This window comes from Oreochromis niloticus, linkage group LG20, assembly GCF_001858045.2.
Source record: "Oreochromis niloticus isolate F11D_XX linkage group LG20, O_niloticus_UMD_NMBU, whole genome shotgun sequence".
In the NCBI taxonomy this organism is placed as follows: Eukaryota; Metazoa; Chordata; class Actinopteri; order Cichliformes; family Cichlidae; genus Oreochromis; species Oreochromis niloticus.
This window is the reverse complement of record NC_031984.2, coordinates 5,094,897-5,109,085: the sequence shown is the minus strand read 5'-3', so window position 1 is coordinate 5,109,085 and position 14,189 is coordinate 5,094,897. Positions and strand designations below refer to the sequence as shown.

Below are 14,189 nucleotides of genomic sequence, written 5' to 3'. Positions count from 1 at the left end.
AAAACCTCCTGGTGTGTACTTACAGACTTTCTGCAGGTCGGTTTTTCTCTCATACACAGATTTTCCCATTTTTCCCACCAAGCGCCTGTCTGGAGCCGGTGCCTCAGCACACTCCCATTATTCATACGTAAACAGCCCAGAAGCCACACAAACTGGCTCTACTGTGTTTACTGGTTACACTGGTAAAAGTATTTATGAGCACAGCCACAAACAAGGGTCGCTGACTGAAGCACTGCCCAGTAGTTAAACTGTAAAACATGACATCAGAGCTGAGAGGTGATGCTGTACTTGTAATCTGTCTGTCAGACTGAGAAGATCTGAAGCCATGAATCAGCATGTCTGTGCAGCAACTCACACCCAGCCAGGAAATCAAGCTATTAAATGATGTTTACTTCAAACTAAAAGCAGGCAGACTTTACCAGATAACTCAAATAACTTAAGGTAAAGCTGGAAGTGCCAAAAACTGCAGTTCCCGGAACGGCCACCTGGGGCTGACCTCAAAAGTGAGTCAGTCCCGTAGTTTAGGTCCTACTGCAAAAAATATTTTGCCATCTGTGGATAATTTTTGCCTTCATAACATCCATACAGAGGATGATTTCTTTTTAAATTAATCATCCTGGATCACAGAAAATATAAAAGACACACATTTTATAATTAGTTGTGCATAAAACCTCTATATCAGGGGTCCCCAATCCCAGTCCGCGAGGGCCGGTGTCCCTGCAGGTTTTAGATCTCACCCTGGGTCAACACACCTGAATCACATGATCAGGCCTCTGGAGAACTTCAAGACATGTTGAGGAGCTAATTTATCCATTTAAATCAGCTGTGATGGATCAAGGACACATCTAAAACCTGCAGAGACACCGGCCCTCGCGGACTGGGATTGGGGACCCCTGCTCTATATCATCAGAAGCAATCAGACTTTGAAGAGATATTTCCATGAATGGGCCATATACAGAAGAAGGAAAACGTACTGATTCGAATAACCTGACAGCTTTTAAGCATCAGGGAAACAACCCACCACACAGATGGAGGATATCGCTGCTTCCTGCACTCATACACCAGCGTCTTGTCTCACATGTGGGTGTGCTATTCCTTGTTTGGCAGAGGCATCAGTGGCACAAGTGAAGAAAAGCAGCTCCTTTTATTTTTACCGCCCTCAAACCGCAGATCTGCACTCCCCCTGGAGTTCAAAAAGATTAATTAAATGATTTTAATGATACTTGCATCTGTTTTTTATGACCTCTTTGGTTATTGTGTTCTTCTGCTGTTTTTCTGTTCATTGTTCCCGAAGGCTTCTTGTTTCTCCTCAAAGATGTTTCAATCTCACTCAAGCTGCCTGATTAAACAAAACATCAAACTTGAAACATGTCGAAGGCTTTATCAAATGCTCAAACGTGATTCTACAGCAGGCTGAAATCTAAAAGTGAAGGACGGTGGTGCAGAGTTAACGCTGATTGGAAAAACATGCTTCAGCTGTTTCAGTCCCAGACCAGCAGTTGATGCTTTAACGTTCACTAACAAGTTTAACAGCTGCTACAAACCAGCAAAATCCTAAGAAACAGATTAACAACCATCTTTGTGAAATGACTTTTTAGGTTTTAATGAACAGTTAGTCCCCCAGTAACTGCACATGTGCCATGAATATGACACTTATTACTCACAGCAAATTTGATCTTTACAGGGTGATTCACAGAGATCGGTCCATAATGAGAACTGCAGAGTCACACACACACACACACACAGGGCTCTGCAACATCATAAATCTGCTCTAGCACTGGTCTGTTACACAACATATTGAAATGTCTGTCCAAATGCAGCAATTAGCATGACTTAAACCTGTTAAAATGATGTCTGAATCTGTCCAGGTGTCAGCTCTCTGTGTGTTGCCCACAGGTGGCCGTGACTGATTCTTTCCTTTGACTTTAGTAAATATCCGCCGCCTCACACAGCATGCAGAAGAAAAAAACCCGGAGCTTTACACACGTGGAGCTGTATTAATAACACGCTAACTCGTTCAGAGTCCTGCAGTAAAAAGTCTCGGGTCAGCTGTTAAACACAGATTTCAGGTTTTTATGGCAGACTTGCTTTTAATCAGGAAACCTTTATGCTCCGACCTCCAAAACCCACAGTGCCTTTTAATATCAGAATGTTTAGCACTTTTAACAGAACAAACTGGTTCTCCTTCAGCTTCCTCCCATTGATTGCAGCTTTCAGAGAGAAAACATGTTTATATTAAGTTATTTTAGTTTCTTGCTGCTTTGTCAGGCCTTTTTGTTTTTTAACTAACAAATCTGAGCTGATTGTGGTAGATTATTGGTGATTATTGAAATGAAATGGCTGGATTTGTGCTTGTAAATCGGCTCCTTATTAATAGATTATCTGGTCTTTTCATTTGCTAATTTACCCTCCAATAAATCTGGACTAAGGTTATTATTTAAACCCTTTATACCAGGGTGTGATTTATTTTTACACCACTGTCATTCAAATGTTTTTTACAATAACTTTAGAACTTAAACCACAGTTTTTACAATAATATTGTAACATATTTGTTTAATGAAACAAATGATGACTACACCGCCATGGAACATAAGTACTATCTTGTGAATGCAGCGAATGAATGAGGTTAGGATTCATTCATTCATACAGGAGTGCGGCTGCTCCTCTCTGTCAGCCCAACAACAACAAGCTGTAGATCTCACCTTTGGAGGGAATTGTGATGTCACCAATCAGGCAAGTGGCTGTCACGCAGCACAAGTATGTCCAGGATTTTTTGTAAGTCTACCGATTCTCCAAATTGAGTCAATTTCTCTTTTGTTTGGTTGACAGTAGTTTTCACACTGAAACACTGGTGCTCAGTGGCTTAATGACAAATCAGACGATTTCCCAGTATCATCTCGTTTGCTGTTAGATTCTCCTGGATGTTAGGTGTCACCACTTAGAAAATGTGTGCACTTATTTTTGCAGACACTGCAGCTTGTCCCATATGGTCTAGCGGTTAGGATTCCTGGTTTTCACCCAGGCGGCCCGGGTTCGACTCCCGGTATGGGAACATCCTTTTTCCTCCAGTTTTTACCCAATTTCGCTGTGCAAGAAACTGCACAATCAGAATCAGAGAGACTTTATTTATGTCCAAGGAGCAATTAAGATACAAATGATGACAATGACAATAAAAAGCTCTAAGTCTCTTATTTCAGTGAATATGGAATAGCCTTTGTCGTAAGGTGCTGTTCACCACTCGATGGGTATAAAGGGGCCCTTAACTGTTGTTTGCACTGTAGACTGTTTCAAGATGCAGCTCTAAAAACCAGGAGTGGGGGTACATCTTTAGTCCCCCCAGGGATTAAAATGATTTAGCAGATGTAGGGTCATGTAGACCAGTGGTGGCCAGTCCCCTTCACCCCTGCTGGGAAATCAAACGTTGCTTTGTTGAGCCAGATTTCGAAACAGTCAGAGCTAGTTTAGCCACACTCTTAGTAAACTCTGTTTACAGTGTGTCTGACAGAGCTAAGCTAGCTGATGTTGACTAACCAGCACAATGGAGGTGATTCGGAGCAACATGGACATGAGAAAGTAAACAATATTTGGCGATTTACGCAACTGTAGGTGAAATAACAACACAAAGTGGGCGGGACTTGAGATAAACATTTTAACTTTCAGGTAAGCGACTTAAGCAACTACCAATGAGAGTGAAAAACATCGCTGACTGACATTAGAAGGTTTTCTACTGATTTTTTCTTCACTTTAACCACAAAGTTCTTTTTTCCCCTCCCCATTATTAACACCCCTGCCACTCTAATCTGATGCTTTTTATTGCTGTTATTGATGAGATAAAAACAAGTAAGCAACTTTTAGCTTCCTATAGAAGAATCTTAAGCATTACACTGAATTGTATTATTGCTTTTCAGCGGTCTGTCAAAGTTGAACTGAGCATGTTTCTAACAGGAAAAGTCAGATGACACTGTTGGATAAAGGCGGTTTATGGGGAGCTGTGGTTAAGTTGGTCCATTGGAGAATCAACACAGTGGAATTTGGCACCGACCAATCAGGGCAGCTGCTGAGAGCCGGCTTCTAATTCGGGAGCAGAGAGAGTATTCATTAAACACAGAGACAGAGAGAGATAAACACCGGCTTCACTGCAGAGATTTCAAATACTTTGAGCGTCTAAATACAGAACACGGATGAGAAACTGGATTCACACAGAGGGTACAGAGGGCACACATGCAGATGCTGTGGGAAGGAGGAGCCGTGACCTCACACTAACTGTAGAAATGCTGTAATCAGTGTCACTCTGTGGTTTTTGGTATTTAAAAGCATTTTTATTTATAAACTCTTTGCACAGCTTTAGTGTCTCCTCCATGAAGCAGATGGACCTCATTTGCTTTGAGTACTACATTTCCCATAACACACCTGAGGCTCCCTGCACTAACTGGGGTCAGAGAGGGCGAGGTGAGGCAGCCGCTGCCCCCTGCTGGAACTGCACACACACTGCACACTGGTGACAGGACGCAATCCTGGTCTTTTTTCCCCACAAGGGTCTGTTTTGTTGTGTCTGACACCACTGGGGGGAGAAAATAAGAGTGGGCGAGAGACAGTGACCCAGACAGAGAGAGAGAGAGAGAGAGAACTTCAAACAGCTGATGTTTAGATGAGATATGAAACTGCAGATACACCAGCAGACCAGTGTGCTTCAGTGTGTGTGTGTGTGTGTGTGTGTGTGTGTGTGTGTTGTTTTTGTTTCTTCATGAATCTGCTCTGATATCACAATAGATAAAAGTGAGATGAAAACTCATTTTCTCCAAATTCCATTTTTCATAGTGTATGTGTACAATTCAGTGGCTACATCTGAACTTCAAGGATAGAAACTAAATATCGATCATATCTCACTACTATCAATCCCTCCCTCTAGTAGCTAATGCCCGAGTACCAAAAACTGCAGTTCCTCCTTTGGCCACTTGAGGCAGACTCCAAAACCAAATAAGTTGTCTTAGTGTCCCAGGTTAAAATGTCCAACGTTACAGCAGAGATAAGCCTATCACAGCTGTTATAGATCAAGAAGCCGGGTACATCCTGGACAGGTCGCAGACAGGTGGCCGTTCACGCCTATGTTCAATTTAGAATCACCAGTGAACCTAACGCCATGCACGTCTTTGAACTCCAGGAGGACGCCACAGTTCACAGAAAAGAAGCTGCATGCAGAAAAGTCTGGATTCAAACTCAGGACCTTCATGGTGTGAGTTGCTAGGGGCTAACCACCGGACCAGCGTGCTGCAGATTTGATTAGCTTAGCTTGGATTTTATAGACCAACACTATAATATGTGCATATACAGGATGCAATGAAAAAATGTAACTGTCCAGATCTGTTGTTGAGGAATTGCTGGAATGAACATGCTGACCGGGCGAGTCCCAGGCGTTCACACTGGCCAAGGAAGAGTCTTAATATGCTTCTGATCCACGAACGCCTGCACTGTCCTTCTGACAGGGCCACAGGGCGGGGTGCTGCTGCAAGAATGGCACAAATACAGCTTGGAGCATTTCATCGCTGTCGAGTCAGATTTGCACCACGAGTAATCAGATCAGAGGTGGTGCTCCTGGTCCATGCAAGTCTGCAGGAACAGCTGGGACACGCAGCCTGCCAAGAGCCCACCCGGGCTCGGTCAGCGTCAGGCAGTCACGGCACGGTGACACTGACGCTGTGCATACACTGCTTTATTGTGTTCTGAGAATTCAGTAAACTGAAGCAATGATGAGTTGTACAAGCGAGACAATTTAGCAATGCCATCAGTGACTAAAACCAAACCTCACCAAATATGTTCGGGTTTTCTAGGAGACTCAAACGATTTGCTGAGAAATGGATTAAAAAAACCACACTTGACGTGTTTTTCATGACATAAAATCTGTTTCTTTTTTTTGTTACAGAGCTTGAACTGAAGAGATATATAACTTTGTGGTGCTTTGTTTGTCAGATGTGATGATAAAGAAAAAATATCTGAGGCCGTCCTCCGAGCACGTTTGACCCAACAAATTCAGAAACTGGAAAACTGATCCAGGACCTGTGATTGTGTGACTTTCAGGTCAACCGGTAACCTCACCAGCAGCAGCACAGAGACAGAGGCTGAGCTCTCTGATTGGACGTGTGTCACAGCAGGGGTCTCGGGGAGTTGTAAATGGTCTTCTGTGTCAATCCGTGGCTCCACCCTCTGAGCTGCTGTATGTGCGATGTCACTGCGATATCACCTGAACGCCACGCTGTATCGTTCAGCGGATAAAACCAGGACACTAACTCTGAATCTGAAGAGTCTTTAAAAAGGTCTGACCCCGAGTCAGGCAGAGGTGTCCTCACTACCACGGTTTTTAAACTGAAATTTGTCCACACACACACACACACAGAAACACACACACACACACAGAAACACACACACACACACACAGACAGTGCCCGGGGGTTGAAAGGTTATTGGCTGCCTGGCTGGATCTCTCAGCCAATCCACTGCGAGTATTCAGAGTTGGGATTTTGTGCATTGTTGCTGTGCAGAGAATCAGCAGCGTGACCTACATTCATCCTCCACACACACACACACACACACACAAACACACACACACTGTAAAAAACACACACACAGGTGTTGAGTGTGTGAATCAGTGTGTGTTTGGCTCAAAGGCACAGAGGCAGCAGCTTCATCAATACTACATGTGTGTATTCTCTGGAGGACGTGTGTGTTGTTGTGTCTCTGTGAGGGCCGGGCTGAGCTGCGGGACGCGTCCTTCACAAAGCCGAGCAGCATCCAAACCTCCTCGCTCTCTGAGATCCTCACATGGCTTTAATGCTGATACAGGCAGCGACACGACGGCTTTAACTAGAGCGCCGTTCACACATAATTCACCGATCAGTTCAGCAGGAGAAACAAAGGAAACACGGAGGAGACGGTTTCTGTCGGGATGAAATCATCCCATCCAGCGTCTGTTTTCCCAAAAAACATTCCTGCACCAAATGCTGCTTCCCGTCAGCGAGAAAAGACTCGGATCTATAAAACAAATCCAATCAAATCTGAGACATCTTCGTGTTGAACTGAAGCCAGCAGAGCCGTCTCAGTGCCGCTGCTTTTCTCTCCATCTGTCAGCACTGTCATCCGGTTTGAATAACCTTTATTGAACTGCCGGAGCGCGCGTGGGCTCGGTGCTGAAGCTGACAAACTCAGGGACAAACCCCTGACCCTCCAAGCTGCTCTCACACATGCACTGCTGCCCTGAATCTTCCTGAATTAACTTTCTGTTCATTTTGACCCAAAATATTTTGATTTCAAACCTGCATCATCTGCTCCCAGGAGAACCAGACTCACCGCAGTGTTGCCTGGTTTCTTCTGCCGCCTTGAAGCTTGAAGGCTCTTTAAATCTTGCTGAAGCTTTGGGAAAGGCTGAGCTCTGGTGTTCCTAACAGGACTCAAGTGTGGAGTCTGTCAGCACGACCTGCCCTGAATAACCTTTATTGAAACGATAGAGAGCCCTTCAGGGGAATTTTGACACAACACATTTTGGTTTGACACCTGCCAGAAACTTAAAAACACTGGTGAAGGCAAAGTTTAGCCAAATCTAATCGGGCTAGTGATCAGAAGAGGCGCTGCTTTTCTCTCCATCTGTCAACACGCTCATCCAGTTTGAATTAGCTTTATTGCATCTTTCAGGACAGCATGGAGGACAAACTTCTGCTTCCCGTCTGGCTCACACATGCTAACAGTCTGTGAGTGACCTACAGGCCAGTTTGATTCTGCACATTTCTACTGAATCTAAAATAAACACATGAAAACAACTAAAATTAATAATTGGGGGACGCGTTGAAGTGACAGCGTAGTAAAGCGAGTGCTTCACTGAAACCTGCATCTTTCAGGGCAAACTTGGTGTCGAACTCTTGCCCCTCTTGGCTCACACATGCACTGCAGCCCTGAGAATACCTGACATATGATCAGATATTAAACTGCCTTTAACACATCTGATATCTGAAATTTGCCCATGTGAGAGCAGGTAAGACAGAGGCACACAAAGTAAGACCCTCTACTCTGACCATACGTGAGACAAGACAATTCTGCACGTGAGAGAGGAAAACGGGAAACAGCCACAGATACAAACATGAAGCCTGAGAAATGTTCTTCACAGCTGCCTGCAGCTGACAGCGATGAAGGCGTGAGCTGGGGATAGAAGAAGGAGCAGCAGCAAAGAGATACCATCACACCTGCAGATCGCTCAGTAACAGCCAAGGACTTGTGGTTTGTCCTGGTTGCATTCAGAGCGGTTTACTTGCCACAGATTGACTAGCACAAAGTGAATATAAGAACCAAACACAGACACAGTCATGACTTCAAAACCTCAAGCTGAAAATTTTTCTCAGCTTTTACTGTGGACGTGATTAATGCTGCACTCTTATTGTGGCTGACCTTAAAGCATACCAAACCAATTAATGAGGACCATAATTTAGAACACAAACCTCGTGTCGTAATAAATAAGAGTTGAAACAAGCGACTTGGACCATAAACTAGACCAAAAGAATCTACTGAGTTCAAAGAGATCAGGGAAGCTGCAGGGTCTTTTTTGCATAGACTTCAATACAATCAAACTTCTTTTTACAACCAGGCAAGTCGCCCCCTGCTGGCTGTTGGAAAGAAGGCAGGTTCAATGCGCTTCCACGTGACCTTCACTTTTAGCACTACGTCCACCTTCGATCAGCTGATGAGTGTTTCAGTATCCCCGCCTATCACCGTAACCTTCCGCATCATTTGCTCCTGTCTTCCTGCGTATCCTGTTCGTCACTGCCGGTGAAGTTAATTGCATTATAATCAATAATGTAATCAACCAGACAGCATTTAATCTCAAACCAGATGTTTGCAGATGTTCTACATCAGCGGTCCCCAACCTTTTTTGCCCCACAGACCAGTTTATGTTTGACAATATTTTCACAGACCAGCCTTTAAGGTGTCGCAGATAAATACAACGAAATAAAACCAGTACCAGTACCAAAAAAAGGAGATTTATTCATAACATATGGGAGAAGACCCAGGGAAACAGAGTTAACTATAATAACAATAAAAACCCTGAAAACCATAAATTTCACACCCGAGCCTCAACTCTCGCGGCCCGGTACCAAACGACTCACGGACCAGCCCGGGGATTGGGGATCGCTGTTCTACATGACGATATGCTTTATACATCTGAAACATCTGTGGTGTTCGAGTGAATCGGTGACATCTTGAAGGAGAGGAAGCAGAGGATGTGACATCACTTCCTGTTTAAATAAACTAAGGCCATCTTATTGAATCTCTCTGAGCAACATATCAGTTCACACAGAAACGACCGCAAAGCATCACAAAGGAACTTTAAACAGGATAAAAAGGTTAAAGGTCAAATAAAGAGAAGGTAAAGGAAGCTCGGTTAGGCGAGTCATGTCAGCTCATGTTCCCACACTGACCCATGTTCATGAACTTTGGGTAATGACTGAAAGAATAAAACCACAAGTATAACTCTCTGCAGCCAGCTGCGCGGGGTGCCCGCGGCTGATTTAGGACTCAGGAGGGATTATACTTGCAGCTGAGCCGGGAGTGGCAGGGGATCCCCTAAGAGGAGCTGAAGGAGGCTACTAGAGAGAGAGAGAGGAGCCTGAGTGCCTCGGCTCCCTCGATGCCGCCATGAGCCTGAAACGGAATAAGCTGCTTTACTAAAACAGAGAGAGAGGAGGAAAGAGAGAGAAAGAAAGAAAGAGTAAAAAGGAGTGAAAAAGGGATCAAAACAGCAAAACGAAAAGAAAAAAACAAGTGTAAAGAAATTAAAAAGCAAGTATACAAAGAGAAATTAATAAAAGAAGAATCAAAAGAAAGAAAAATCAAGGAAACAGGAGCAAACATGCAAAAGAAAGTTTGAAATAAGCCACAAAAAATTCAAGAAGAAAAAGATCTAAACAAAAGCAAGAAAGAATCAGGTGAAAGTTTTATTCTATGGCTCTATGCTGCAAAGTCTCTGCATCACTTTGCTTTGACAGATTCTTGTCAGTGAAAAACAAACTGAGAAGCCTCGAGCTGCCTGCTTTCTGCTGACTGTCTCCAGCAGAAGCTTCAAGGCTCTTCTAAAACAAGCACACAGCTGAAGGCTGGTTCAGCTGACCCTAACCGGACTCCAATGTGGACGCACCGACCTCTGTGCAGGTCCAAACGCCCGTCAGAGTGATCAGACTCAGACTTGGTGCTCTGCAGGACCGGCTCCAGCCTGAAGGTCCTCATAAATACAGTAAACACGGGCTGGGAGTCTGAGAGCAGACGAGATGAAAATCTGAATTCATCAGATTTAATGTTCAGCTCTGACCAGCCCGTTAAATCCTCTAATCCTCCTCTCTCTCTCTCAGTTTTAATTTGCTTTATGGAGCGAGCACAGAAACAGACAAACAGCAGAAGAAGAGAGTTCAAACTCCAGGAAACACACACCAACGATTACCACACACACACACACACACACACACACACACACACGCACAGAAATATCCATCTGATCCTGCAGCAAAACAACAAGTCTGTCCCCCTCAGCTCCCATCATCCTGCTCTCAGAAATAAGCGCCCTGCACACATCTCGCCTCCTACCAACACTTCTACACAACATTACACTGCTGCAACGCTTTTCCATCCACGAAACAAGATAAAGTCGCTTACTCGGTGTCACAGTCAATCTGCAAACTCGTAAACGTGTAGCGACCCAGCTGGAATCACCAGGATTTCCCCACTGATTACTCAAAATATGATCTAATGTCATCTGTAAAAGCTGAACACAGCCACCGTCACGCCGCCTGTGAGTGGACTCCACATGTTGATGCCTCAGCATCGGAGCCCATAGTGATGACAATATCAGGACAACAGGGCGGAGTGCTGCGTGATCATGCAGGCTGGTTTTTGTCTTTGTGTTGGTCTTAGTTGTCTCTGTTACTGTTTGTTTGCTTGTTGCACTGACATTTTGTGTCTTAAAGGCAGAAGCAGAGACGGGGTCTACACATTAGCTGAGGCTAGAAGTCCTACATGCACTGGATTCATATGCAGTAATGTTAACATGCATGTCCCTGTTATGTGGTGCAAGTAGTAGAAAGTATAAAGGCCCAGTACAGTGATTTGAATAGTTTCCTCCATTATAACAACTCTAAGAGGTCTGATTTTTTTCTTTACCTCTCATACACCTGTGTAATTAAGCTAGTGAGCGTGGCTAATCACTGTTCAAATAGCTATATTGCAGCTAGCTGGAGGTGCTGCATGGAGCCTGTTCACTGCAGTTTTAATGCATTTATCGTACAAACACCGTGTCGTGCTGTGTGGTACAGTTCATTCATTTATGCTTCAGTTTTTGTTAATTATAACGAATTAACAGGTATCTCTACATCCTACGCGTACAGTCTATGGATGCAGCTTGCTAATTAAGCTAGCTAGTTTTAGCTAATAACTTCACTCCACCCTGTGGTGTAAATATGGTCACTTCCTGCCCTAAAACACCAACATGATCTCAACCGGTAACACTGAGGTTTCAAAATCCGGATTCCAGAACTAATGGTAATCCCGCGGTGGACGTCCATCTTTTATATACAGTATATGGGGAGTTACTCGCTTTTAGAGCTAGCCTCATCTGTTGTTAGAGGAACTGCAGTTCATGTTTTTGATGTGGAGGTTGCAGCTTGTAGCTGACTAAACACACAGTTTTTTAAATTTGTTTTAGAGGAAAAAGGAAGAAAACTCTATTAGCAGCTACAGCCTCCATCAGTTTACTGAAAACTTTGATTTGTTCCTTTCAGTTTATCGACATTTCTGGGATGTCTTAATTGAACAGCGCTCTCCAGGTCATGCCTCAGCATTTCAGTTGTGTTAAGGTCAGACTTTCTTCTTCACTCTGGTTTTTGTGTGCTTCAGCTCGTGTCTCATTGCACCACCCGACCTCTCCTAAGCTTCAGGAGGAGTCTAATCCACTTCTGAGCCGCTTGAGTTAATGTGAGAAAATCTCCTCAGATTAAATTAATCTGCTTCAACACGCTCATTGAGTTTTTTCCTCACATCGGATGAATGAAGTCACCGAGCTGCTCCTGAACTCATCACCGGACTTCTGATCTTAATTTTACATCAACACTGAAGCAGGACACTGTTTGTTTCTTTGTTTGTTTGTAATAAAAGTCAATAAAGAGTCTGGGAAAAATATCTGCAGCACGGATCTACCTCCTCTCTGATTGGTCGATTTAGTTTTAATTTATATTCTAAACAAAACAGGAACAAATCAGGTCATCTAAGTGACATGATTTTGGTTTTCTTTCAGTTTGGTGACATTTTTGTTCATCCTCAGGATGCACAGATTTGTGTTCAGGCAGACAAACCAGTATATGTGTCTATATGTGGACCAGCCCTGCTTACAGTGGCTCCCTGAAGGCTCATTTGAGCCTTGAAAAACCTCATACAAGGCAGGACAGCAAGAACAGCTATGTGTGTGTGTGTCTGTGTGTGTGTATGTGTGCGTGTGTGTGCGTCTGTGTGTGTGTATGTGTGCGTGTGCATGTACGTGTGCACGTGTGTGTGTCTGTGTGTGTGACTGCACAGGGAGCACATTGGAGGGAGGAAAAATAAGGGAAAAGGAAGAAGGAGGTCAAAATAATGGTTCTACCGCCATCACAGCCGTGGGGGCCCCGCCCACCTGCAGTACTGTAGAGTACTGGTAATGCCATTGGATGAGAGCATGAAGGAGAAAGTACTTTACAGAGGTGCAGTTTTCATGTATTTCTGTGTTAGGACGGTTTCTGCTGCAACTTCATTATATTTCAGATGCAAATGTTGCACTTTGTACTCCACAGAATTTATTTCAAAGCTTTCATTACTTCTTCTTATTTTGCACATTTTTTGATATATTTCTGTTTGAATTTTTACTGTATTTATGGCAGATTTATGGCAGATGACTCTCAGTATTGTAGACATAATGCAAATAACAGATTTTACCAAATTAACAAATAATAAAACTAAAGATATTTTCTTCAGAATTATTTTTAATTTAGTTTTAATTAACTGAAATAACTTTGTTTTGGAGTAATTCTGGTTTTTGAGTGCATCACATTTCAATTTAGATATTCAAAGCGAGGCCCTATCATTATTTTTTCTTTATGTCCTCCCTGGAGAAAATACAAGAGCTGCCCACCCTGGCTTAAAGCACATCCAGCTCCTATCAGGGACCGTAATTTACAAAACAAAGATCATGTTTTATTTATTAAGACCTAAAGTTAGTGATATAGCCAATAAACTCATCAAGAATGTGTTTACTGGGCTCGTAGATCCGGTGAGAATTGGAGAAGTTTTCTCATAAACTTCTATTCAATTGAAACCAGGTGAGTCGCCCCCTACTGGACATTCGCGAGAATGCATGTTTAAGACAGGCACTGGTTTCAAGAGAAAACAGGAGATGAACCCCGACATACTGTATGAGTACAAACACGCACCACACAGACACACACACACACACACACACACACTGTTTCTGTCTCTCTCTCTCTCACACACACACACACACACATACAAACACACACTCTCAGACACACACCTACACACTCTCTCTCTCGCGCACACACACACACACACACACACACCTACACACTCTCTCTCTCGCACACACACACACACTTACACACACTCTCTCTCTCGCACACACACACACACACACACTTACATACACACTCTCTCTCACACACACACACACACACACACACACACACTCTCTCTCTCTCTCGCACACACACACACACACTCACACTATACCCTGGGTCTGTTCGTCAAGTCAGTGCTTTATGATCCTGAGCAGGAAAACTGGGAAAACCCTCCAACCTTTCATTAGATAATTAATAATAAATAATTAAAAACCGATATGTAACAGCTCAGCGCGCGCGCAGGAGCAGCAGCGGCGGCAGCACGTGGCGCTGGGTGTGACGCGCAGCCACAACAACAACACTGCTGTCAGATCTCATCATCGCAGCAGCCTCGGTGTTAAAATCAGCCTCATTCAGGATTTTTCTGTCTCTGCGGAAAAACACGGCACAGCTGCAGAGCACACCTCCGAGCCCGGCCCAGCCTTCCTCCCGCCGCCGCCCTCTGAACTGTGACCCGATTCGTTAAAGAGAGGCTCGGTGGACTCGCGGCACCGCCTCGTG

The 14,189-nt window shown here is 43.9% G+C and overlaps 1 non-coding gene across 1 annotated transcript; it reads left to right on the top strand.

Annotated features, from left to right (window-relative positions):
• Positions 1 to 2,980: 2,980 nt before the first annotated feature.
• On the top strand, positions 2,981 to 3,052 carry trnae-uuc (transfer RNA glutamic acid (anticodon UUC)). Its single transcript has one exon. It is a non-coding gene; the product is annotated as a tRNA-Glu (tRNA).
• The last annotated feature ends 11,137 nt before the right edge of the window (positions 3,053 to 14,189 follow it).